This window comes from Lissotriton helveticus, chromosome 7 (genome assembly GCF_964261635.1).
Source record: "Lissotriton helveticus chromosome 7, aLisHel1.1, whole genome shotgun sequence".
Classification (NCBI taxonomy): domain Eukaryota; kingdom Metazoa; phylum Chordata; class Amphibia; order Caudata; family Salamandridae; genus Lissotriton; species Lissotriton helveticus.
The window spans coordinates 31,222,123-31,247,382 of NC_136068.1; the positions used below are offsets into that span (position 1 = coordinate 31,222,123).

Consider the following 25,260-nt stretch of genomic DNA (forward strand, 5'->3'; position numbering starts at 1 on the left):
CGCTCACTCCCAGATCTGATCTATGTTACCACTCGCTCCCAGGTCTGATCTATGTCACTGCTCACTCACAGGTCTGATCTATGTCACCGCTCGCTCCCAGGTCTGATCTATTTCACTGCTCACTCACAGGTCTGATCTATGTCACCGCTCGCTCCCAGGTCTGATCTATTTCACCGCTCACTCACAGGTCTGATCTATTTCACTTCTCGCTCCTAAGTCTGATCTATGTTACCACTCGCTCCCAGGTCTGATCTATGTCACTGCTCACTCACAGGTCTGATCTATGTCACCGCCTTCTCCCAGCTGGCTTCATCTCATGTTTCTGTTTCTGTTTCTGTTTATGCAATTTTTATAGCGCGCAAATACCCGGGGGTGTCTCGGCGCACAGAATACAGACCCATAGACAGTGGCAAGAATTATGATGAGAAGAACCATGTTTTTGGTTTTTTTCTAAAACTGATGAGAGTGGGGGCAGTTTTGATGTGTAGGGGCAGTGTGTTCCAAAGTTTGGCTGCAGAGATTGTGAAACACCTATCACCCCAGTAAGCCCTTTTTGTTCGCGGGACCTTGAGCAAATGAGCAGAAGAGGAGCGAAGTGTTCTTGAATGCTCAAGCGGGCAAAGAGCCATTCTAAGGAACTGTGGACCCATGTTGTTGACTGCTTTATAGGCAATGCATAGTGCCTTGAATTTGTAAGTCAGATATTCTCTCTACAGATGCAGTTATAGTTAATTTCCAGTTCTGTTCCTCCATGGTTCTTGGCAGATCTTCTGCAAACTCTCCAAGAGAGGCACAAGGAAGGAAGGAAAACCTGACCATGGGTGAGTGTAGACAGTGAGAGAAGAGGGTATGAAGTTCCTCGGGTAGAACAGGGAGAGAAAAGAGGCTGTCGCCTCTTTTCTCTCCCTGTTCTACCCGAGGAACATCATACCCTCTTCTCTCACTGATTGACAGGGCATGTGTGCTGGACCCCTATGAAAAGCCCTATAGTCCCTCCCTCTCGTTGATAGAGTGTGGACAGTGCCTCCTGAGGAGGACACTGACAGACACTCCTGCTAAAGCAAAGCACCAAGGGATTGTCTGTGCCGGTTCAGGAGTCTGAATCTGGAACCCAGTGAATCGATCTCTCAAGATGGAGTAGGGATCCCAGGAGGTCACTGACTAGTGGCGTGGCTAGACCTCTTGCCTCCTGAGATGGACCGGTGCAGGAAAAAGCGCGGGAGTGTTCGACAGATGACTTGTATTTGGGGGGTAGACACCTTGCTCACCCTTGTCGCCACCAAAAAGAGCCCCCCTCGTCCTACACCACTGCACTGACATGTCAGGCTCCGCACACTGCGCAGCTGAGACTTAATGGTTGTTGCTTTGATGGCCCAGCGGGGTTATATGATATATCCGGATGGTTCTCTCATAGGTTCTGATTATTTGACTTGATTCGTTTAGTTTTGTTTTGTTGAAGGGTTGTAGGAGTTTTTCGATGTCTGCTTTAGGGTTGACTTCTTATCTCTGAGTCACGCCTTGACAAAACGCGCCTACGGGCACTTTGGTGCACTCATAGTTCACCTCTACTATGGAAATCTGTGGTTTTGGCCCAAAACACTGTTTCTGCTCTGATATAGGAACAGTGGCTGGGTGATGGCGCACACTCCAGTTGCGTTAGTAGATGTCCATATATGATGCAAAATGATATCTTTGGTGCTTCAGGAGGAAGGAGAGCCATCTAATCTCCCTCAAAACAGAAGAAGATCTGAGTCTTTTCCTTAAACAATTTTTTTAAACAAGCTCCAAGCAGTCAATAGTACACTCACAAATGTAATTTCAGTAATTAATGTGCAATGTCTTTTTATTCAGACAAATTCTTCTCCTTGTTTATAATGTTCATCTGTACAAAAAATCTTGGAGACAGCAACTTCAAGCCATGCCAACACGTGTTTCGTCCATTTAATTACAACTGGACTTCATCAGGGCTCATAGCAATCATTATCGTGTTCTATATTGTATTGTCCACGCAAATCAAAATCAAAATCCGTCCATTAGTCCATATTCACTCAAGGACTCTAAAATTATCAGTGTACTCCCACTTCAAAACCGATCGGTTGAGTGCTCCCGCCAGGAGATTATCAACATGACAGCTGTCATCCCTCTACCCAGTAAGGCACGCAGAAGGCTAAAACATATTTAGTAAGCTGGCTCAGAGAATAATGAAAACCCTTAAGTGCCAGAAAGAGTGCAAATATGATGAAATCAAGATCACATTTACATTTGTGATCCTTGTTTACAATAAAATTGATGTGTCAACCTAGCCTCGTGGTCCAACTATAGCAGAACTGTAGTTTGGTGAGGATTTCATTCTTTATGCACTAAAAGTAAAGAAAACACACTTTTCCAGTGAAAGATTACTGTTGTAGATTATGAGTGTGTGCTCACAATCCAGAGCATGTGCAGGTCAGTACCAGTCCCTGAAGGATCCCCCTGTGTCTGGCTATTGATGCACTGGTATCTGGCAGAGTGAACTACTGTCCTTCTAAGCTCACACAGTCGTGAACATGCATGTGTGCATTGGTTCATGTGTAACCAGCCCACCACCTCTTTCCCTAGCTGTGCTTCGGACTTTGTTTTAAAAGGCAGCACCGGTGGAGCTCGCAATCCATTTTTAGAGAACTTGTAGTGAGTGACCCTCAGCTAGACAGACTCACCCCCAGCAAAGGTCCAAAAATGGCATAATCCAAAAGCAAAAAAAAGAATAACTTAGTTCAGATCATATTTTCCTACACTATCACACTCCTGCACAACTAAAGTGAGTGAGTTGTCAAGTGATGTAACACCAGTGAACAAGTAAAGGTACTGGGCACAGGTCTGACGTCACGCCAGAACACAACTAATGTTCAAGCAATGAATGCATGCTTAGTTGAGACTGGATTGGTTCCTCTTTGGCTTTGCATATGTAAATATTTGGGTAGGACAAACCCTTTCAGATGTGTGTACGCACAAGGTCACCATGAACTTCTAAAAAGTGTCACTTTTCTTTACTTACATTTCCTGATGTCACTTTGTGTCAGATGATTCCTCCACAGTTTTTAGGTCTCACCTAGGCAGCGCCTGTGCTCTCTCTTTGAGACATGCTGTATCTACTCTATGGGCTATCATCACACCCATCGATTTTTATTCATACCTTCAGTGCCATTCAAAATTCCTTCCTTTTAATTGGTGAAACTTTGCTATGTGCCCCGTCTGTGGGTCTGTTTTTTACTTCCATGGCTACTGCCTTGTTACATGTCCTACTACTCTTTTGTTTCCTTAAGGTTTGGCATACAATTCTTTTCTTGTGGGTTGGTCCCACGCCGTCTATTGCTTGTTATATGTTGTTTCTGCCTGCAACTTTTTTAATGCGGGGAGTTCTCCCTTTATGTGTTCACCCAATCCTGGACGCATTCACTCAAAGGTAGTTCAACAATTACCGTAGTAATATCGGAATTTGCAATTTTGTTTCAATTCACCATTGTTTATTTATTTATTTTTAGAGTAAACGCGAGAGAGCCAACGACATGACTCAGACCTGGTTCCCCAGTTCCTAAGTCGGCAGCTCTGTGTGTTACCTGACATCCTCTCTATTGAGGCCTCAAGGACAGTGCATTTGTTATTGAGCTGTGTTCCTCAGATACTGCGCTCCGAGATGGGGCTAAGAAAGAGCTCTCTATCCTGCCTTACCCGCACTGACATCTGTGTCTCTCAGTTTTGTCCGGTTGGCTATTTTCTGGTCTTGGGGGTTTCTATGACGAATGTCCACGCCCATAAGTTCCCTGAAGGAGCATAGAGGCCCCAACAACCCCATGGTGTGGGAGGGAAAGGCATGCCCCTGCAGAGCCTCAAAGTACAGCTTCGGCCCAGCCCATTATAGAGTTGGAGAACCGGGCACGCACCAACCCTGTAAGATATTAATGCTCAGCATCCATAATGACAGATTCATTATTGATAATACCACAGACCGGGGCTCCGTTAACCCATGGTGTGCAGCCAATATTTTTATGTAAAGGTGTTGCCTAAACTTACAGTGCGTTCCACTTAACGGGCGCTTACAGACCCAGTTCTAACCGGTGTGCTGTAGTTTCAAGGAGATGACGACGTAGCCGCCGTCCCCCCAGTTTATAGTTCTCTGATATTTATTTACACATAAGAGATTTGTACAAAGCAATCTGCACACTAAATCCCCCCAGACCTGGAATGATCGAGTCTGACCTCTGGCTGTGCTTGCTATGTTAACGTCTCTGATGGAGGTACCGCCTGCCCACTTACAACTGGTGCCCGCATGGATTCTGGTGCTGGCTGCTCAGCAACCTTTCGGAGATCCCCTGAACTGCTTCTCAGTGACCCCAGATGGATTCCAGAAGTGGGTATCGTTCATATTGTTTTCATTGGTTGCAAATGGAAGTATTAAGTAGCGTTATCCATTTTTGTTAGATTCTTCACGGGTACTTTACTGTCCTAGTACGCATGTGCGGCAACCCTGGTCTACAACCTGCTGCTTCTCTGCTTCTCTGTTCCCTGATTCAGACTCCCCAGCACCAAGAGACCTGTTGGTGTACGTGCGCTATACAAATTCCCATTTAACATAACATAACATAACTGGGTCCGATTGATGCCATTTGCAACATGACAACTGGAAATTCCACCATGCCCATCCAACATAGCAGGCGTCATGCTTACTCAGGGCCCTGATAGCCTCCAGCTCTAGATTCACAAAAGTACCTCGGGTTCAACCCCGATGGGGCCTGCTCACCTTGTTATCTCTACTATGTCGGTAAAATGGGTGCTACTAAATGTGGTAATGATGGCTCTTGCTATTTAAAGGACCATGAGCGACAATCCGTTTTTGTGGTGTGATCTATGCACAACTCTATTATAAATATAATAATAATAATATATATTGTTGGGATCCTCTTTATAATACATTATGTTTTTTGACCTCAAGCTTATTGTCACAGTTTTGCAACAGTGTCAACAATAGGCGATGATAATTACCCAAATTAACAGTAGTCGCTTAATAGACAATGGGAGGATGAAATGCTGGGTAAACCCCTACAATACATGAGCCGGGTTGCCTGCACATAAACAACAGCTCTCTTTTGTTATTGCATCAACTCCACCTAGGGCTTTTATTCCACAAGATATCCCCTGCATCAAGCTGCAATGCCTTTGTTGTTTTCCATTTTTCTCTGCATAAAATGGACGGGGAGCAATGTCAGGGGACTGTATAAAGTAGTTGGGCCACACCACCCAAAACATCAAACATTTCACAAAAAACATGCTGTCTGCAGCCCTGGAGCCAGCCCAGCCCTCACATGTCACAGTCCTGCCTTCAGTGCCCATAGGACGATCTCTGGACACAGCCCCAGCCAGACATTCACATCCCACAGCCGTCTCTTCAGTACCCACAGGGCAGTCTGTGTGACTAGCCCTAACTTGGCCATCAAATGCCAACGACATGTCTTCAGTGGCCACAAGACGGCCTCTTGATACAGACCTCACATGCCACAGTCCTGTCTTCAGTACCCGCAGGGCAGTCTGTGTGACTAGCCCTAACTTGGCCATCAAATGCCATGACATGTCTTCTGTGGTCACAGGAAGGTCTCTTGACATCTCCCTGACATGCCACAGTCCTGTCTTCAGTGCCCATAGGACAGTCTCTAGAGCCAGCTCCTCCATCACATGCCACAGTCATGCTTTCAGTGCTCATATGACGGTCTTTAAAGGCGGTAGTTGAGGTTGCGAGAAGTATTGAGGTGGCTACAAAATCTATACAGGTGGTGAGGAAGGAGAGCAAGAGTGGTATGAATAGTTAATATTGGAAAACATATTAAGGAGAAAGGGAAAAGCTGGGATGCCTTGGGCGCGAGTTGATTTAATAACAGTGGGCCAAATAGCAGTTGTAAGGGGATGACATGCTACAGGAGTGGGCCCAGCAGTCATCTGGCTAATTCTGAAACATGTCCAGCAGTAAGCAATTTGTGTGGTACGTGCAAGAAAAGAGTATGTGTTAGTCGGGTATGTAAGAGTATCCGTGGAAGGTTAATTATGGTGCAGAGGATGCTGGTGATGATGAGTCTAGCATGCAAGGTGTAGTTTTACGTTTCCAGAATGACGATGACGAGAAGAGAGGGGTAAGATTGTCCAGTTGTTTGCTAAATATTGATGGTGTGCAGGTTGAAGTCATGGTGGATTCATGTGCATGGTACACCACAACGGACAAGAAATTGTTTGAGAAGTTGTGGCCTGGAAGGGAACTGTGTGGTACCAGTGTAAACCCGAAAGGTATTCTGGTCATAGAGTTCCAATGGTGGGTGTAATGCACGTTGAATTGATATTTGGTGCCAGGAAAGGTTCTGGGGACATTTATGTGGCAGAGAACGGTGCCATGATTCTGGGTTGCCTCACATCACGGTGCTTGATACCAAAGTAGATTGAAGTGTGAATCCACCTGTGTATTCTGTATGCGATGAACAAAATATAGCCAATACGAGTAACATGGATTATGAAGGACTGAAAGAAGAATTTCCTAGTGTATTTTGGGTATCAACTAGACAAATGAAGTGTATTGAGCATAAGATAATCTGATGTGAGAATGTTATGCCTGTAAGGCAGAAATTGCGAAATCTGCCTTTAAACCATAGAATGAAATTGAAGGGCATTCTGTGTGATCTATTTGAGAAGTGCATCATTGAACCTATGGAGAGCTCAGACTGGTTATCTGCAGCCCTGATTTCACTCAAACCAGATGGGGATTTGAGACTAAGGGGGTCATTAGGATGGCGGACAAAGCCATCCTATCATAAATTGGGATCGCCCGCCATAAGGGTGAGAGTTCCGTGGGGGCCATTAGGATGCGCCCGCCACAGTGGTGGGCGCATCCGGCATTCCTGCCATTGTGGCGGGCGGTGCACTCAGCACGACCCGCCACAATTGCCAGGAAGGCATGTCGTGCACTGTCTTCCATGCACAACATGGCAGGCACCGTGGGGTGCCTGCCATGTTGTGCATGGAAGTGCAGGGGGTACCATTGGTACCCCCCATGTGCACCTCCCACCCCCCATAATCCCTGGGGCCCGCAATGGGCTCCCACAAGCAATTTCCACAATGCCGCCACGGAAGGCATTTTTCCGCACCCATAGTAATATGGCTGGTGGTGTCTAACAGACACCGCCACCATATTAAACTCTTTTCCGCCGGGCGGAAAAGCGGCAGACGGTCTTTCAGTCCACCGTGGTCCCCCCCATGCGGGCGGTGGCAATCCGCCCGAGATCCTAATGGGCTCCTTAGTGTGGGTCTAAGATGTCTTCATGAGGCCATTTGGGTGGAATCATTCCCATTACCAAATCTGCAGGATTGAGTATCATCCATTGAGGAGGCTACAGTAGCTACAGCCATTTATCTCGCCAGTGCGTACCACCTTATTCAATTGGATTGGGATTCAAAGGATTGCACAGCTTTAATAACTACCAAGGGAATGTTTCAGTTTCAAAGAATGCCATTCGGTCTGGCAAACTCTTCTGCTGTCTTCCAGAGGGAAATGCCTAGGAGTTTTCCGGGGATAGCAGGAGTATTTCAGGATGACATTTTCATATTTGGGACGGATAAACATGAGCATGATTGGAACTTAAGAAAGGTGTTGCAGGTTCTTATGCAAAATGGTTTAACTGTATAAGAAGAGAGATGTGACTTTGGGAAACAGCAGGTGGGATACCTGGGACAAATGTAAACCAGAGGAAGGTATCTGCCCAAGGCTCAGCCATGCAGAAGCCATTGTCAATGCCCCAAATGTAAGGAAAAGTTCATGTCTTTTCTAGGTCTGACAGAATGTTTTTCTTGATTTCTGGAAAATTATGCCACCAAAGTAGAGAATATATGGTCATTATTAAAATAAAATGCTGCATTTCGTTGGGGCAAAAAAGAACAAGTGATGGATTGAATGTGGATCAATGTCACACACTCCCCCAGTCAAAAGATCTGGGCCCAAATCCATCGTTTTTTGCACTCCACACCACCCTGGGTCAGATAATGGCTTTATGCAAATCAGCTCTGACCCTGTTGCCCCATGGGAACAGTCCAGTCCGAACTACAACAGCCATATCTTTCCCAGACCGGAATCAAGCATCCGAGGACCGGACCGGTTTCGAGGTAACACCTCTCTTCAGCCCGGCTAGCTTGACTCCAAGTGGTGTGGAGTGCCTGGGACCCACGTCTGGGCATCCCCAGCGCACTTAGGGCGGCAATTTATTTATGTATTTATTTATTTAATTTGTATAGCGCGTTATAACCACCGGGGTCTCTAAGCGCTGATTGTCCAAATTACCTAGTGGGGCTCAGCTTATTACTTGATCTTGGCAGTGCACCTAGTGGCTGCTCCATGCTTGTTTAAACAAAACAGTTTTTAGCTTTTTCCTGAAGGTTAGCAAATTGCGTTCCTTCATTAGATCAGGGGGCAGTTTGTTCCACAGAGCTGGGAGTGTTTTAGAAAAAGCACGTCCCCCCACCGTAGCCAATTTAAACCGGGGTTGGGATAGGAGAGTAGCATCTGATGAACGTAAAGTCCTACTCGGCGTATAGAGGGATATTCGGGACTTCAAATATTTTGGTGCATTCCCGTACAGCGCCTTATGCACTATACACAGTCCTTTGAATGCTACTCTCTGCCGAATTGGGAGCCAATGAAGCTCCTGCATCAGAGGGGACGAGTGGGTCATCCTGGGTTTCTTGTAAATCAGCCTGGCTGCGTCGTTCATGACCCCCTGTAGCTTATCCAGCAGCCGCTGGGGTAGCCCTATGTACAGAGAGTTTCCATAATCCAGCCTAGCCAAGATTATAGCTGAAACCACATGTTTCAGGGTGGAAAACGATAGCAGTGCCGAAATTTTTCTCAATTGCCGCATTAAGCCAATACAGGTGCCTACTACAGTCGTGACCTGTTTTTCCATGGAAAGTTTTCCATCCATGTACAGACCCAGACTTTTAACTGCAACCGCTGGTTTCGGTGGTACACCCAGCTCTACAGGCCAGAATTTCTCGTTCCAGGGGTTGCCCGTGATGGAAATGGGCAACACTTCCGTCTTGTCCGGGTTAATTTTTAGGGAGTTTTTTGACATCCAATTAACCGTGGCTTTAAGTATGTCCTGTAGCCTGGTAGACGTTCCTGGACCTTCCTCCAGCCGGATGATAATCTGGGTGTCATCAGCGTAGTTATATACTAGGCAGTCCATCCTGTTCAGGAGTGCAATCAATGGCTGCAAATAGATGTTGAAGAGTAGGGGTGACAAAGCAGAGCCCTGAGGGACCCCGCAAGTAATAGGCGCAGAGGTGGAAAGCAGGTCCCCCAGTTGTACTCTTTGTGTCCTACCCTGCAGAAATGATGCAAGCCATGCCAGAGCTGTACCCCTGATACCAAAAGATCTCAACCGCGACAAAAGTTGTTCATGACACACGGTGTCAAAGGCCGCGGAGAGATCTAATAGTACCAGGGCGCTAGGTGTTTTTGTATCTGCAAAAAAGAACAAGTGATGGACTGAATGTGGATCAATGTCACACACTCCCCCAGTCAAAAGATCTGGGCCCAAATCCATCGTTTTTTTGCACTCCACACCACCCTGGGTCAGATAATGGCTTTATGCAAATCAGCTCTGACCCTGTTGCCCCATGGGAACAGTCCAGTCCGAACTACAACAGCCATATCTTTCCCAGACCGGAATCAAGCATCCGAGGACCGGACCGGTTTCGAGGTAACACCTCTCTTCAGCCCGGCTAGCTTGACTTGGGGGTCAGAAACAAAGTGAGGCGTTTGCTACAATCAAGAATGAGATGTTATGTGCACCATGTTTTAAATTGTTTGTAATGGGGGTGGATTGCATAGTATCAGTGGACCCAGTAGGTTTGGTGTTGGCTCTGAGTGGGTTGTTGCATATGCATCACATACACAAGCAGAAATGAATTACTCAGTAATAGAAAAAGAGTTACTGAGTGCCACATGGGCTGTAGAATGGGTCAGGGTGTATGTATAGGGGAGAACATTTTAAATTTGAACAGACCATAAACCTTTGATATATATTTTGAACTAAGGTAGGGGAAAAACCTTACACCACGGTTAGCACATTTGCCTTCAAAATTACAAATGTACCATTATGACATTGTATATATTCCTGACAAGGATAATTGTGTTACGGATAGGTTGTCATGGTTACCATTGGAAACAGGCAATAGTAGTGAATTGGATGAGAGTGAGTGTGATGTAGCATTCACTTATGAAGATGTGATGTGTGGCAGAGGCATGGATGTGGAAATGGGTCTTGAGTTGTCTGAAGTGAGATGGTTGCAGGAGATGAAAAAAAGATGTGGTATTGTTGGCCACAAAAAAGTACATTCAGCAGGATGGCCTTTGGAGAGTCAATTGAAAGGCAAGTTTTGGAAAGGGAAGGAGGAATTATCAGTTTGTAATGATGTAATTTTGAGAGGAGATAAGATTTTACCTCCTATTGTGGTATGAGAGAAGTTTGTCAAGTTGGGACATGAAGGCCAGGACAGAGCACAGTAAATCAAACCATTGTGCCTTCTTTCACATCCTCTGGGGATGTCCTGACATCCAAAAATACTGCGAGGGGTTAGCCTGAATTATGTCTGAAGTGATGGGCTCAGCAATACCACTGTAGGCTAGGTGGCATATACTGTGTGAGACGGGTGAGGAGACTTGGCCGAGATCCCAAATATGATGGCTGATGGATGCGGCTATGGTAGGTTTTGGGTCGCTGGGTTGAGTATTCGGGTCTTTGAAGGTTCTAGGGACCAGGGTTAGGAAGGGAGGGAGCTAGGCGATCCCCCTTTTTTTGTGATCCTATGGTAATGTCTGAAATTCAATATCTTTAGTAAGTTTTATTTTTTTATCTGGTGCTGGATATACTAAATATAAGTGCTGCAATGACATTTACTGTGCTTGATACCACACAGCCTGTTGTTGTGATATTATACTCTGCAACTGAGAAATGTTTAATAAAAATAATTCTTTAAAAAACAATATCATCAGTGATGTCATCAATTTTTTTTTACAGAGTTTTATATAGCACGAAGTTGACTCGAATCGGGTATCAGAGCGCTTTACATAGCACCAGTTGCATTACATGAGGACACATTCATTTGTGTTAGGCACGGGGAGATTAGGTGATTTGCCCAGAAACCCAGGATGTTCAGCGTCATTGTCAAGACTCGGTTAGATGTCCTGCACATCTAACCTGGGATTCTATAGGAATTCTATAACGGATATTAGCAAGCCTATTGTCGCCGTTTTATCGGCAGTTTCCTGCCGATAAAACAGCGATAATTTTAACGAGGCCCTTGCTAATGTGGAGGAGTGTGGCACAATGGTTAGAGCGGCAGACCCTGATGCAGAGTTCTGGCCAGGGACCAAGGTTTGATTCCCGCCTCGGCGGGGTCTCGGGCTCAATTTCCTCGGACCTGTTAATTCTCGCCTCGGTGCCTATTCTAATCACGGGCCCCACGCTGCAACTCTGGGCAATAGCTTGCTTATCCTCCACACCGGCACCAACAGTGCTAAGGATGCCTGGCTTCACCCTGGGGGTGCCCAGGAGTGGACACTTCACAGGGAAAGCCAGGAGGGGTTCCACAGCGGTATGAGTATCAGCGCCAGGAAGCCGAATAGGCGATACCGCAAGGTGACCGTCTGGTGACAGTGCGCTCTATAAGTACCATGACATTAATAATATGCCCCTCAGTTACCCAGAATCGAGGTCTACCGCCCTAGCCGTTAGGCCAACTCCTCTCCCCAATGATGAACTGAACATGTCATGAGGGATATAATATGTGAGGTCATAGGCAGTGCAATGCAAAGTGCAAGTTATATTTAGCTCGAGTAATTATAACTGTTGAATGTCAGTGGTTTTTTTCTGTTTTAGGTGGTATATTTAAATTAACAGATTCACATAACCGTATTCTCACTTTGTGTTTTTAGTGAATATATACATATATGTATATATTCTTGCCAACGTACATTTCTTCTTATGGAAGAACCTATTAACCTAAATTAGGCCAGATATATTGCTTTACCAATATGTGTTTATTTTTTTTATGTTTTACAACTGCATATTATTTTCATTACTTGTACACTTTTAAAGACTATTGTATCAGAATAAAACAAAAGGCAGACTGGCCAAGGCCAAACCTCTTGGCTTTGCCAGTGCTTGTTTTATCAGATGGCATGCACATGCAACACCGATTCATATGTGGAAAGCCTTTGAGTCTGCGTTTGTTTGTTTTACCTGGTTCAATGACTGGACATTGCTCTTCTCTTGCTGCGAGCTTGGGTCAAATTTGTCATTTCTTTGTCACCATCCCCCCATCCCTGTTACCGCCTGCTGCGGTATTGGCCAGAGTACCAGGAAGTTAAGTCTCATAGATGGACAGAGTTTTATTCAAAAGTGACAGGCCGGTGCCAGGGAGGGAGTATCCCGATCCCAGCTCTTTCCACCTGAATAATCGGAAAAATCCCCCTGGAGAGGATTCAAAGCAGAGTCGGTGGATTCTGAGCAGAGAAAGACATCTTCATCCGCGACAGAGACACTCTCAGCTTGGAGGAGGGAAGTGTGACCTGGTGAGTGACAGAGCCACTCTCAGACAGCTGAAAGGACAGGATAAGTAACAGAGTCCCTCTCAGACAGCTGAAAGGATAGGACAGGTAACAGAATCACTCTCAGACAGCTGAAAAGACAGGATAGGTAAAAGAGTCACTCTCAGACAGCTGAAAGGGCAAGACAAGGAACAGAATCACTCTCAGACAGCTGAAAGGACAGGATAAAGAACAGATCCACTCTCAGACAGCTGAAAGGACAGGATAAAGAACAGAGCCACTCACAGACAGCTGAAAAAACAGGATAAAGAACAGAGTCACTCTCAGACAACGGAAAGGACAGGATAAAGAACAGAGCCACTCCCGGACAGCTGAAATGAAGGGATAGGTAACAGAGTCACTCTCAGACAGCAGAAAGGACAGGATAAGGAACAGAGCCACTCTCAGGCAGCTGAAATGACAGGATAAAGAACAGAGACACTCTAAAACAGCTGAAAGGACAGAATAGGTAACAGAGGCACTCTGAGACAGCTGAAAGACAGGATAAGGAACAGATCCACTCTCAGACAGCTGAAAGGACAGGATCAAGAACAGATCCACTCTAAGACAGCTGAAAGGACAGGATAAAGAACAGAGCCACTCCCGGACGGCTGAAATGAAGGGATAGGTAACAGAGTCACTCTCAGACAGCAGAAAGGACAGGATAAGGAACAGAGCCACTCTCAGGCAGCTGAAATGACAGGATAAAGAACAGAGCCACTCTCAGACAACTGAAAGGACAGAATAGGTAACAGAGGCACTCTGAGACAGCTGAAAGACAGGATAAGGAACAGATCCACTCTCAGACAGCTGAAAGGACAGGATCAAGAACAGATCCACTCTCAGACAGCTGAAAGGACAGGATAAAGAACAGAGCCACTCTCAGACAACTGAAAGGACAGGATAGGTAACAGGGTCACTCTCAGACACCTGAAAGGACAGGATAAGAAACAGAGACACTCTCAGAAAGCTGGAAGGGTGAGTTAAAGAACAGAGCCACTCTAAGACAGCTGAAAGAAATGATAACGAACAGATCCACTCTCAGACAGTTGAAAGGACAGGTTAAAGAACAGAGGCACTCACAGAAAGTTGCAAGGACAGGATAAAGAACAGAGCCACTCTCAGACAACTGAAAGGACAGGATAGGTAACAGAGTCACTCTCAGACATTTGACAGACAGGATAAAGAACAGAGCCACTCTCAGACAACTGAAAGGACAGGATAGGTAACAGGGTCACTCTCAGAGAGCCTGAAGGACAGAATAGGTAACAGAGGCACTCTCAGACACCTGAAAGGACAGGATAAGAAACAGAGACACTCTCAGAAAGCTGGAAGGGTGAGTTAAAGAATAGAGCCACTCTAAGACAGCTGAAAGAAATGATAACGAACAGATCCACTCTCAGACAGTTGAAAGGACAGGTTAAAGAACAGAGCCACTCACAGAAAGTTGCAAGGACAGGATTAGGAACAGATATCACTCCAACTGCATCCCACATCCATGGGGTATGTCTCCCGGGCACTGGGATAGTCCTGGTTAAAGGTTTCAGTGATTCCGTAACAAATTCAATAAAGTTAATCCGTCGGTTCAAAGTGATTTTAATATTGTTGTGTCATCACAATATTGTTCATGAACTTCAAATCCCAGAATACTTCATTCCTGGTGCGTGATTCATCAATGTCTCAGTATATCTTTCACTCCAGGGCTGACGTGGCGTTCACAAGGGGCAAAATCGCCAATAAAGATTCTATTTTGTTTCTTCCGTCAATGCATTATTATTCCCATTGACTTCATCTTTTTCAATATTTACACAGGTTCTACTAGAATTCTGCAAGAAATTGGTTTTTCTTGCAGCGAGACCCATCTTTTGTGAACACAGAACTCACCCGAAATCGAAGGAAAGTTTTAGTGAAAACTCTGAAAGCGGTTCGGATACAGGGGGCATGCCCTGAAGTCCTTCCTTCGTTTCTACACATCCACCCAGAGCAAGGTTTACTATGCTAATGCAAATCATGGGATCTGGCAGACAAGCTCTTACATGCTCTTCCACTTCTGTGGGTGCATGTCTCCACCCACACCACCCCTCTGCTGCTCTATATCTCTAACTACTCTCTATGCCTTCACTACCGCTTCCTTTCACAGCAGGAACTAGTGTCCCCAGGGGCAGTCTAGTGTCCTCAGGATCTTATGTTCTTCTTTTTTAATATGCATTTATGTCAGGACCAAATACACGTCTCCAGTTGTGACTTCCCATCCAGTATCTATGTAGAACAAATGCACCCAAAGTGTCAAAGTAAATAAATTAAATGAAGGCAAAGAGTAAAACCATGACACACATTGAAAGATCCATAATTAAAAATCGATAGAGAGATACTTTACAATGGTGTCACATTATTAATCTCCTACACACACACACACACACACACACACCACACACCCACCCAGGACTTCTGTACACTTGGCGGGTAGTTTCATGGCTACAGTCCAATTATGTCTGCTTGCCTAGTGGAGCAATATAAGTCATCACATATCTTGGTTATGTGAAGGAGATGTTACTCAAAACCAAACAGGATCATAAACAACATTCTAACGTATTTCCATCCCATGGACACAATTGTGTGCACACCCATAAAAAGAACAGCAAATTTCCTTAGGGGTCCTTATTTGAAACTGAGCGACATAGGGTGGGATATTTATAACACATGGTAAATACTATCCCCCACTGTGAGATATATTGTACACCGGGTAAATCCCTCCTACTTTAAGTTTTTAGTTTCAAAATGAGGCATGACATCCAGGATTGGTTTTCATGCATTGACATTCAATGATTTTAACTTTTTTGTAACTTTTCCTCAGATAAATCCTGGCAGGTTTGACCAAGTGCTAAAGCCAGATAAGAATACAGATCCAAATAATAGAAGTAGGCAATTTATTCACTAAACCATACTGCATTCTATTGTATTGCATCATTTATATAGCGCTTACTACCCCCATGTGGGACGCTCATTGCATGTTTACATAAGTAGCATGCTACACCGTGTAGGGTGCTTGGTTGGAAGGTTGTTCTGATCCTTTGTGGGAAGTGTTTTCATGTTGTGTGTGATGACCACTGAGGTGCGATCATCATGTTTTGTGACACAGTGCATAGCAGAGCTTTGGATGAAGAAGTGTAAGAGGCAGACACACAGTTTGCTGGCAGCTTTGAACAGCTCTGCAGGTCCAGTTATGGTATTTCATGACATAATCTGCTTAACTGGTCACTAAACTGGGTTGTCTGATCTGAGACTGTGTGTATGCTTAGAGTTTGAAATGGCATGGTCAGAGAGATGGAGAAAAGGAGAGATCTGTTGGGATGGGAATTTTTATTATCATCCCATAGTTGAGTGTCTTTGTGAGATGTATAGAAGGGGTCAGATTGTATAGATATTTGAGTACTGCAGAGAATGCACTAGATTAAATTCCTTCAAATTGTCCAGCAATGTGTAATAAATCTGTTGCGTTATTCCATGTCTGTTCCACTGGTGATGGCTGTACAGTGCTGGGTGATGGACAACCTTCATAGCAGATATGTAATATGTGAATTTAAGTGGCATAATTTACAAATTATCGCTGACTGCAATAGTGGGCCATAACTGTTATATGAGGAAGAACATAGGTTGCCTGCATATCGAAAGCAGTGTGCTGTTTGAGGTATTTGCGATGCCTGGGTTATAAGTGGAGGATTGCGTTTGAGGGATTGATCGGTTTCTGTTCTCTGTTGCTGGGTTATGGGTGGTGCAGTTATCTATGAAATAGTCATGTTTTTCAGCTGTCTTCGGAACGGTTCAGTGACTTAATATCGAAGGACATAATATAGAATGCCCAAAATATCGACTCCAAAATATCGAAGGACAAAATATAGAATCCCTATCTACAAACAGGTAAGTACTAAAATATCGAATCCAAAATATAGATTTTAAAAAATATAGTTAACTAAAATATCGAATTTTTTAAATATATTAAAAATAATATAAAATTAATTAAATACTAAAAACATTTAAATAAAACATACTTAAAATAATGTAAGAAATCTTAAAATATAAAAATAATAAATATAATGTAAAAAAAAAGTATAGAATTTGTTGGATAGCGAGTGGGTAAAAATTACTATTCCCACTCCAGTAAGTGCAATAGTAGGGAAAGCGTTGGATAGCGGAGGGGTAAAAATTACTATTCCCACTCCAGTGAGTGCAACAATAGGGAAAACGTTGGATAGCAGGGGGGGTAAAAATTACTATTCCCACTCCAGAGAGTGCAACAGTAGGGAAAGCGTTGGATAGCGTAGGGGTAAAAGTTACTTATCCCACTCCAGTGAGTGCAGCAGTAGGGAAAGCGTTGGATAGCGTAGGGGTAAAAATTACTATTCCCACTCCAGAGAGTGCAACAGTAGGGTAAGTAATGATTTAATATTAAAATGAAATTACATTAATTATCAATACCAATAAAAAATAATTAAACATAATTATCAAATAATAAAAAATAATTAAAAACGTTAATTGCCAATAAAAATGTATGACTAATTATTAAAAATTATTTACCAATTAATAATTGTCAATCAATTATCAATACATATAAATAAAAATAATTTGTAATTTTATTACAATTAAATCACTTCCCACCCTATTTCCCTATAAACCCACAACCCGCTCCAAACAAATACAATTAACATAACTATCAATTAACAATTAATACACATTGATTACCAATTACTAAAAATTAATTACCAATTAAAACAATTATTAATTAATTATCAATACATATAAATAAAAATTTATATTTAATGTACTATAATTGAATTACTTCCCACCCTATTCCCCTATAAACCCACAACCCGCTACGGAATTAAATTACGCAAAAATTAAATTACATAACATTCATTTATTTAAAAAAATTAAACATATATAATTTTAATACATATACTACCATACATAACACAAAAAAACTTCGATATTATGGAAATCGATATTATGAGAAATGAGATATTATGGAATTTGATATTTCATACCCTAAATTAGATATTCTGGGCTGTCTTTATTTTAGTATTTCGATATTTAGGGTTGTCTATATTTTTGATTCAATATTTTGGGCAGTCTATATTTTGGAATCGATATTTAGGGTGTTCACCCTTCTGAAGTGTATAGGCTGCTGGATGCTTCTAGTGTTGGCTGGTAGTGAATTCCAGAGCTTTGTGATTTGTACTAACAAAGCAGTATCTTCTCCAAGTATTTATGATAGACATGCGTCGCCATTCACAAGACATGTATTCATCATTACTCTTGTTGCGCTGCACAGCATTGACAACCCCCCTCTTTTTTTGTCTTTTCTGAGTAGCATCAGCATGTATTAATGGCAAAGCTACTCATTTTGCACTGGCAAAGCTAAAAGGTAAGACCAATACCCTTTGCCAAAGCTTATTTTTTTAGTTGTCCATGCGGAGTTGTATTAGGTCGTCAGATCACAGTATGTCAAATCCAGGAAAGCCTCTTCTTTGGACCAATAAGAATCATTTCATTTTGGTGTGAAGTGCTTAAAGCTTAAGAAACAAAATGGATTCTGTAGCTGGTCTAAAGACACCCGTCTGCTTGGTGGGAGCCTTACTGTTCCAGTAGTTATATACAATGTTTTTAATTTAAACATCTCATTGGAAGACGATGCCCTTCTTAAATGTAAATTAACAAAGATGAACCTGTGACCATAAAGCCCTTTCAGACACAGAAACATCTTGCCACAGCAAGTCTTTGGGCATTTTATTTTTATTCCCCCCCTCATTGCAAATCCATGAGACTATGAAAACAAAAATCAGATTTAACAATATTGTTCAAACAACCTGCTTTGAAGATAAAGCCCCAACATACATAGGGTTTCTTGTGGTACGGAAATAGAAATAATTATGTTTGTTTCCTAAATCCAAAAGGAACTGTGGATGCTAAAGCAAAGACTGAATGGCCCTTGCCCTTTTTATCCACAAGGACAGTGGTCCATCCCAAGCTTTAACTTCTTTAAACATTCAACTAAAGCCAAATGTATAGACATCACTCTTCGACCAACAGTTAAAGGGGGTTTAAAGCCCACCTAGAACCTCTACTTCAGAAGGACTAATAGAGGAAAAACAAGAACCACTGATGAGGCCATTTTATGTTTGGAGAACCTACAAGTAGACAAGGCAGAGGTGTTTTAATGTATACTGTGGTGGCCAAAAGAATCACTTCACAAAAATGACAACACACTAAGTAAATAATACTAAGGGCCACATGTACAACCATTTCATTTTGCGACTCGCAAATTGCAATATTTAGCAACTCGCAACTTGCAAGTCATTAAATGAAATCAACGAATGTGTCTCCGACATATTAGTGATAACCAATGGGGTTGCAAATGACCTATCTCATCAATATTCATGAGGCAGGTCACAATTTGTGACCCACTGGGAATGGGCAATAACAAAGGGACGGTGGCCTGCTGGGCACAGCAGATCACCATGTCTTGGATTGCTTTTAAATAAAGCAACTTTTTTTTAAAGGAAAACGGGATGCGTTTCAAAAAGATAAATGAAACGTTTCTGGTTCATTTTTGAAGGGTAGACAGTGGCTCCTGTTTCTGCTGCCAGTCACAAAAGGGAATGGGTCTCCAGAGGACCCTTTCCCATGTGAGACTGGCTTACCACCTTCTTGAACTAGTGGGTGAACTGCGAGTATCGTGCGACCACATTGAAGTCGCAAAACAATCGTACATGCCCTTGCTACTCACTATTAGGAAGGGAAGCCCTTGGCACGCCCCTTTCTATAGTAACACGCAAAGCCTATTTTGCGTGTCAGTAATGGGTTACCAACTCACACAATAGGGTTGGTACATTGCACAAGCTGTTTTAGCGGTCACAAATGGGCCGCATTTCCATTTGCAACAGCTACAAACGGTTGTATATGTGCCCCTAGGATCTTAAGACAATTACACAAAACAGCACAAAACAATCCCCATTGGGAAGACTGGAAATAAAGGTGGTTTTCAGCTTCAAACTCTCCATAATTACAGCACTGGTGTCCTGGTTACAAACACAGAGCTCATTCTGGTTTGGTGCAAACCTTTGCTTGGAACCGAATTGGGATTTCACTTTGGCCGCCATTTCCCTCCACCCTAATTGCTCATTTGTAGTTTGCACACCTCATGCTGTCAACCCACAGGATTTAGCAGTAAATCCTTGCACGTATCTTGTTGGAAAACAGCATGACATTTCAATAAGCACACCAAGGAGTTTGCTCTCAAAATTGAATTTAATCAGTAATTGTAAGCATTCCACATTAAATAAGCACGGGCAAAATCAATAGGCCTAGCCTTGGCAAACTATTGCCCAGATTGTGTATTCATTATTTTTTGCAAGCATGTACATCACAATTAAAACAAGCATTGGCATAGCCAATAGGTCTCGCTTTTTGGACCCTATAAGTATTTAGTTATGCAGCAGAATATCCTTGGTGCAGCAACAACGACTGTTGCATGGCTAAACACTTATTAGGTCCCAAATGCGAGACCTATTGGCTATGCCAATACTTGTCTATTATTTCTTGCTAGGTGAGTAGGACATCAAAGCATTTGCACTGTTGTCATGTAGCCACATTAAAGCTTCTTTGCATTTGAAGATATCCACATAGAGGGGACATGGCCAGCTGCGAATGGAGCCAGTCGCGCAAACCTCAGCTATGGCGCCAAACCCCACTGGGGCATTTCTCCTAAGGTCAGAGCCCCAATCTGATAGGACTATCCCAGCAGGGGCCCCCCAGTGATTCTCACAATGGCTGTGGCACCCATGTCCTGAGTGTGTCCGGCGATGTGGGTATCACGGGTTCCCTCTGTGCATTCTTTCACAAGGCAAGGCGGGAAAGCCCTCTACCAGAGGACCTGAGACAGGCCACAATTGTCTTGAACCACAAGCCTGGGAAACCGAGTGAGGATTGACACTTTTACAGGCTGATGTCACTGCTATATGTAGAAACCAAGATTCTTGTGAACGTCTTGGCCAACCGCTTGATACAGGTGGTTAATTCCCTGTTGGGACCGGATCAGTCAGGTTTTATGTCCTACACAGCTACCAGATGCAACTTGCTTCGCACGCAGAAACTATATAGCCATTGGCAGTTGTGTTCGCCCTGGACGCCGAGAAGGTATTTGAATCATTAGAGTGGTCACACATGGGATGGGATTCAACACCAGATACTTGTACTAGGTGAGACTCCTCTACACCAACCTGATGCCAAGGGTTAAAGTCAATGACACAATCTCCACAAAGTTCAGACTAGCCAGAGGCACCCGGCAGGGATGCCCATTGACCCCCTGCTGTTCACTGCCCAGCTGGAGCCACTGGCCTTTTGGGTATTACATGGGTTGCAATGGAATCCAGACTGGGAGGTCGTAATTTCTCTCTATGCAGACTATATCCTGCTCTATCTGGCAGATCCAGAGAACGCTGGATCACGAAATTTAGCAAAATCTAGCGAATTTTTTGTCCTACTGAGTGATTTGCATCAATTGGCACAAATCTCTAGCATACCCCCTGTACCGAAAAACCTACACTCCACAATGGGATAGCCCTCTGAGATGGGAGTCAACCGAGTTTTCAATCCTAGGAATATTTGTGACCACGAATAGGGAAGAGAAATAATCACCGGAATTCTCTTTTTTATTTTTTTTATTTTTTATTGAGCAGAGCACAGGTAAGGTACAATACAAACAATGGAATTTTGAGCAAAATGGATAAAATACAAAAAACCTTAAAAAACTTCATATTAAGAACTACGACAAGAGGAAGCTCTTCAACTAAATACAGTCCATAAGCAGTCAAGTTACAGAATAAAAAAGCATTATCAATTTATAAGCAATGTGCAAAATACGCAAATTCAAACCTAAAGTGCAAATGCAATTACAGTATACTCCAAACGGAGACAAAAAGTGCCAGTGCATTGAAATTTTCAAATAGTGGAAAATACGCCAAAGAAAGTGCATTTAATAGCTTATCTATTGAACCTGTCGAGAACTAGGACTGCTACAATATATTTTTAACTTAATACCAATATTAATCTGGGATGTTTAGCTTATTTAGCTTAACCCCCTCGTAACCTCGAGAGTCTCCAGATATTTCCAGTTACTTTCAAATCTCCTGATTGCACCCACCCTCTTAGCATAAGCTTTTTCAAAACGCCTTGATCTCCTCATTTTATTAAGCCATTTCAGATGTGATGGAACTTCCTTGGTTTTCCAATTTTGGAGAATCAGGGAACGAGCAATGACACAAGAAATGTTTCCTCTGTATTTTTAAGAAACCCTCTGTCAATACTTATCCCAAATAGGGCCAACTCTGGCGTGGGCGAAAGTTTTTTACCACCTAGAGCCACCTCCAAGTCTGCGAAAATGGCTTCCCAGAAAGATGTAATCTGGGGACAAGTAAAAACAATATGAAGCCAACCACCCTGGCTCTCAGCTTGGCATCTGAAGCACTTATTTTCAACCTCAGGGAACCTTTTCCCGAGTGCCTCCGGAGTCCAATATGCCAGCCAGCGGGACAAAAAAGCCATTCTCTTAAAATTGGCAGCACGCAAAGATTTATAGCCCAACACACTTAAAGTTTCCCAGTCTCTATGTGTAAAATTACATTGTGTTAGGCTAACTATTTTAGCTAGATGACTATCTATCATAGCGGCTTGCCCCTCATAGTGAAGCTTTTTGTACCAATTTCCTATCCTGCTGATTTTAGACTCATACAGAAGTGTTGCGATCTCGCTCGTTAAAGCTAATAAACCACCTATGTCTTTCCTTAAGAAATGAACAATTTGTAAATATTCAAAAAACATAGGTCTATCAGAATTACATACTCTAGCCAATACGTCTTGCCATGTGATAATGTTATTTTGAACAATGAAATGCCTTAACTTCCTAAATCCCAGATTCTCCCAATTTATTATATGGCTATTTCTGATTTGCAGGCCCAAGCAAGTACACTCTCGTAGAATCAAAAACTTAGAGGCAGGGGAGCCGAGGTTTTTTTTAAAAAAGGACTGTACTCTGAATAAACAATCTTTCAGAGTCTTATATCGTGTCCTTTTTGGGAGCTTTGCAGTTTTTAAAAATACCTGGACTTGAGAGTTAGCCTCCTTTAACATCTTTTCTAAGAAGAAGCAATCATGAATGTTTTTTTCGCCTATCAGGCCTGTCACTATATCAATAAAAGCCGCTTCATAATACGTTTTAACATGTGGCAGAGCCAGTCCTCCCTGTTCAGTTGGAAGTTGAATTACGGACAGCTTCACCCTAGGTGTTTTTCTACCCCATACAAAGCTTCTAATCATAGTTTCCATGTCCCTGAAAAAGATACCATTCAATTTGATAGGAACATTACAAAACAAGAATACTAATAGGGGAAGGATCGACATCTTAATCAAGGATACCCTGCCAATTAGAGTGAGGGGGAGCAAAAGCCATTGAGAAAAAAGACTCTTAATTTTATTGATCATTCTTCCATAGTTGAGAGAATACAACTGATTATATTCGCAGGTCACATATATGCCTAAATATCCTATCGGGTCTCGGCTAGCAGCCTGAGCACGTAAACAAGATGGAAAGAGGCTGAGTTTAGTATTTAAGGCAAGAACTTCGGTTTTCTTTGGATTTATTTTGTAACCTCCTATTTGTTCATAGGCCTTGAATTCCCTCAAAATACAATCTATATTCTCTTTATTCGGCTTTAAATAGAGAATAATATTGTTGGCGAAAAGCTTGAGCCTCGCCATCCCATGGATAGGGGGGAAATGGACGGATTGTTTCTAATTTTGATCACCAAGGGTTCTATAAAAAAAGTAAAAAGTAGGGGAGATAACAGGCAGCCCTGCCTGGTACCACGATTGATTTTGATAGAACCGGCATTGATTGAGTTTATAATCACCTTCGCTGAAGCATCCTGGTAAATATTTTGGAGCATCTTAATCCCTTGTTCTGGGAACCCAAACTGCCCCAGAGAATAAAACAGGGTTGACCAGTTTACTAGGTCGAAAGTTTTTTCTGCATCGACCATTAGGATGCAAGCAGGGGTTGAATTAATGTTGAAGAAATCCAGAGCCTGAATTAAAAATTCAGTATTTGAGGCCATTGAACGGCCAGCTATGAATCCAGACTGGTCAAAATGTATAACTTCTTGTGCAGCATAAACAAAACGACGAGCCCAGATTTTCATAAGGGTCTTATAATCTGAATTTAAAAGGCTAATAGGCCGATAGGAGTTGATATCTTCTGGATTTTTATCTTTTTTGACAAATGATACTATAGTTGCTTCCTTAAAGGATGCAGGTACCAGTCCACCCTGTTTAATATGATTGAATACATTCTTGAGAGGTGTCGATAATTCCTTTATAAAGGTTTTAAAAAACTCAATTGGGAATCCGTCCTGCCCGCAAGCCTTCGCCCCTGCTGTGGCTTTTATAGAATCTACTATTTCCCCTATACTAATTTCAAGCCCAAGTTCAGAAGCCCGATTAGCCGAGATCTTTGGGATTTCTATGTTGAAAAAATAATCCACTATTTGATCCTCCCTCACCAAATATTCTGTGGTATAAATACGACCAAAATGCTCCAAAAAAGCCTTTTGCATCAGATCATTGTTCACTAATTCTTGGCCGTTCGTGGGATCCCTAATTTTAACTATAGAGGCAGACTCCTGTCTCTTTTTCGTAGAACTAGCCAGGAGCTTGCCCACCATCTGGCTATCCTCATACACCCTCTGCTGGAAGGTTCTAGAGCTATTAATTTCTTCCAGAATAAAAAAATCTCTTAGCTCTGCCTTTGCTTGTTCCAGTTGATTTGGGTTTTATACGGAGCTGGAGGGCGTATTCTTTATCCACCGTTTTTTGAAATATTGATATTTTTTGTTTCCTCACTTTAGCCAAGGCCGATGTAAAATATATTATCTGACCGCGAGCTGCTGCCTTAAACCCCTCCCAAACTGCAAATGGTTCGGCTGTATCATTATTGATTTTAAAATATTCCACAATCCATTTCCCGAACCCAGTCACCCACTCCTGATTCTGAAGCTGGGTGCGGTCCAGCTGCCACCTGGATTGGTCCCTGCTTCCTACACTAATACTAACCTCCAATTCTACCTTCCCATGATCAGAAAAAGGATTGCACCCGATAGATGAGGCTAGGGTCTGGATGGATCTAGATATCAAAAAGAAATCAATCTTGGATGCCGTCCTAAAGCGATGAGAGTAGCAAGTAAATGACTCCCCATTTGGATTTAGCAGGCGCCATGGGTCAATAAGTTGGTAGTCTGACATTAAGGCACCTAGAGATTTTTTGGTGTTAGGTTTTAATTGTTTCTTATTTTTATTGGGGGTGTCCTTTTTTAGATCTTGTATAAAGTTGAAGTCTCCTCCCATAATAATCTGCCCAGGAGCCCCTCTCAGAAAATCAATGATTTCTAAGATACTGGAGACTTCATCAGATATTTGCCCATAATAGTTGATAAAATTCATCACCTTCCCGTATAGTCTAGCCACGACCCATATCCATCTCCCTTTAGGATCCC

The 25,260-nt window shown here is 42.9% G+C and overlaps 1 long non-coding RNA gene across 1 annotated transcript in view; it reads left to right on the forward strand.

Annotated features, from left to right (window-relative positions):
- The first annotated feature begins 12,463 nt into the window (after window positions 1–12,463).
- LOC144766592 (uncharacterized) overlaps window positions 12,464–25,260 on the forward strand; it is a 164,653-nt gene continuing 151,856 nt past the window's right edge. The window contains exon 1 of the long non-coding RNA XR_013597854.1: window positions 12,464–12,643. This is a non-coding gene — a long non-coding RNA (uncharacterized LOC144766592). The remainder of the gene's footprint in view (window positions 12,644–25,260) is intronic.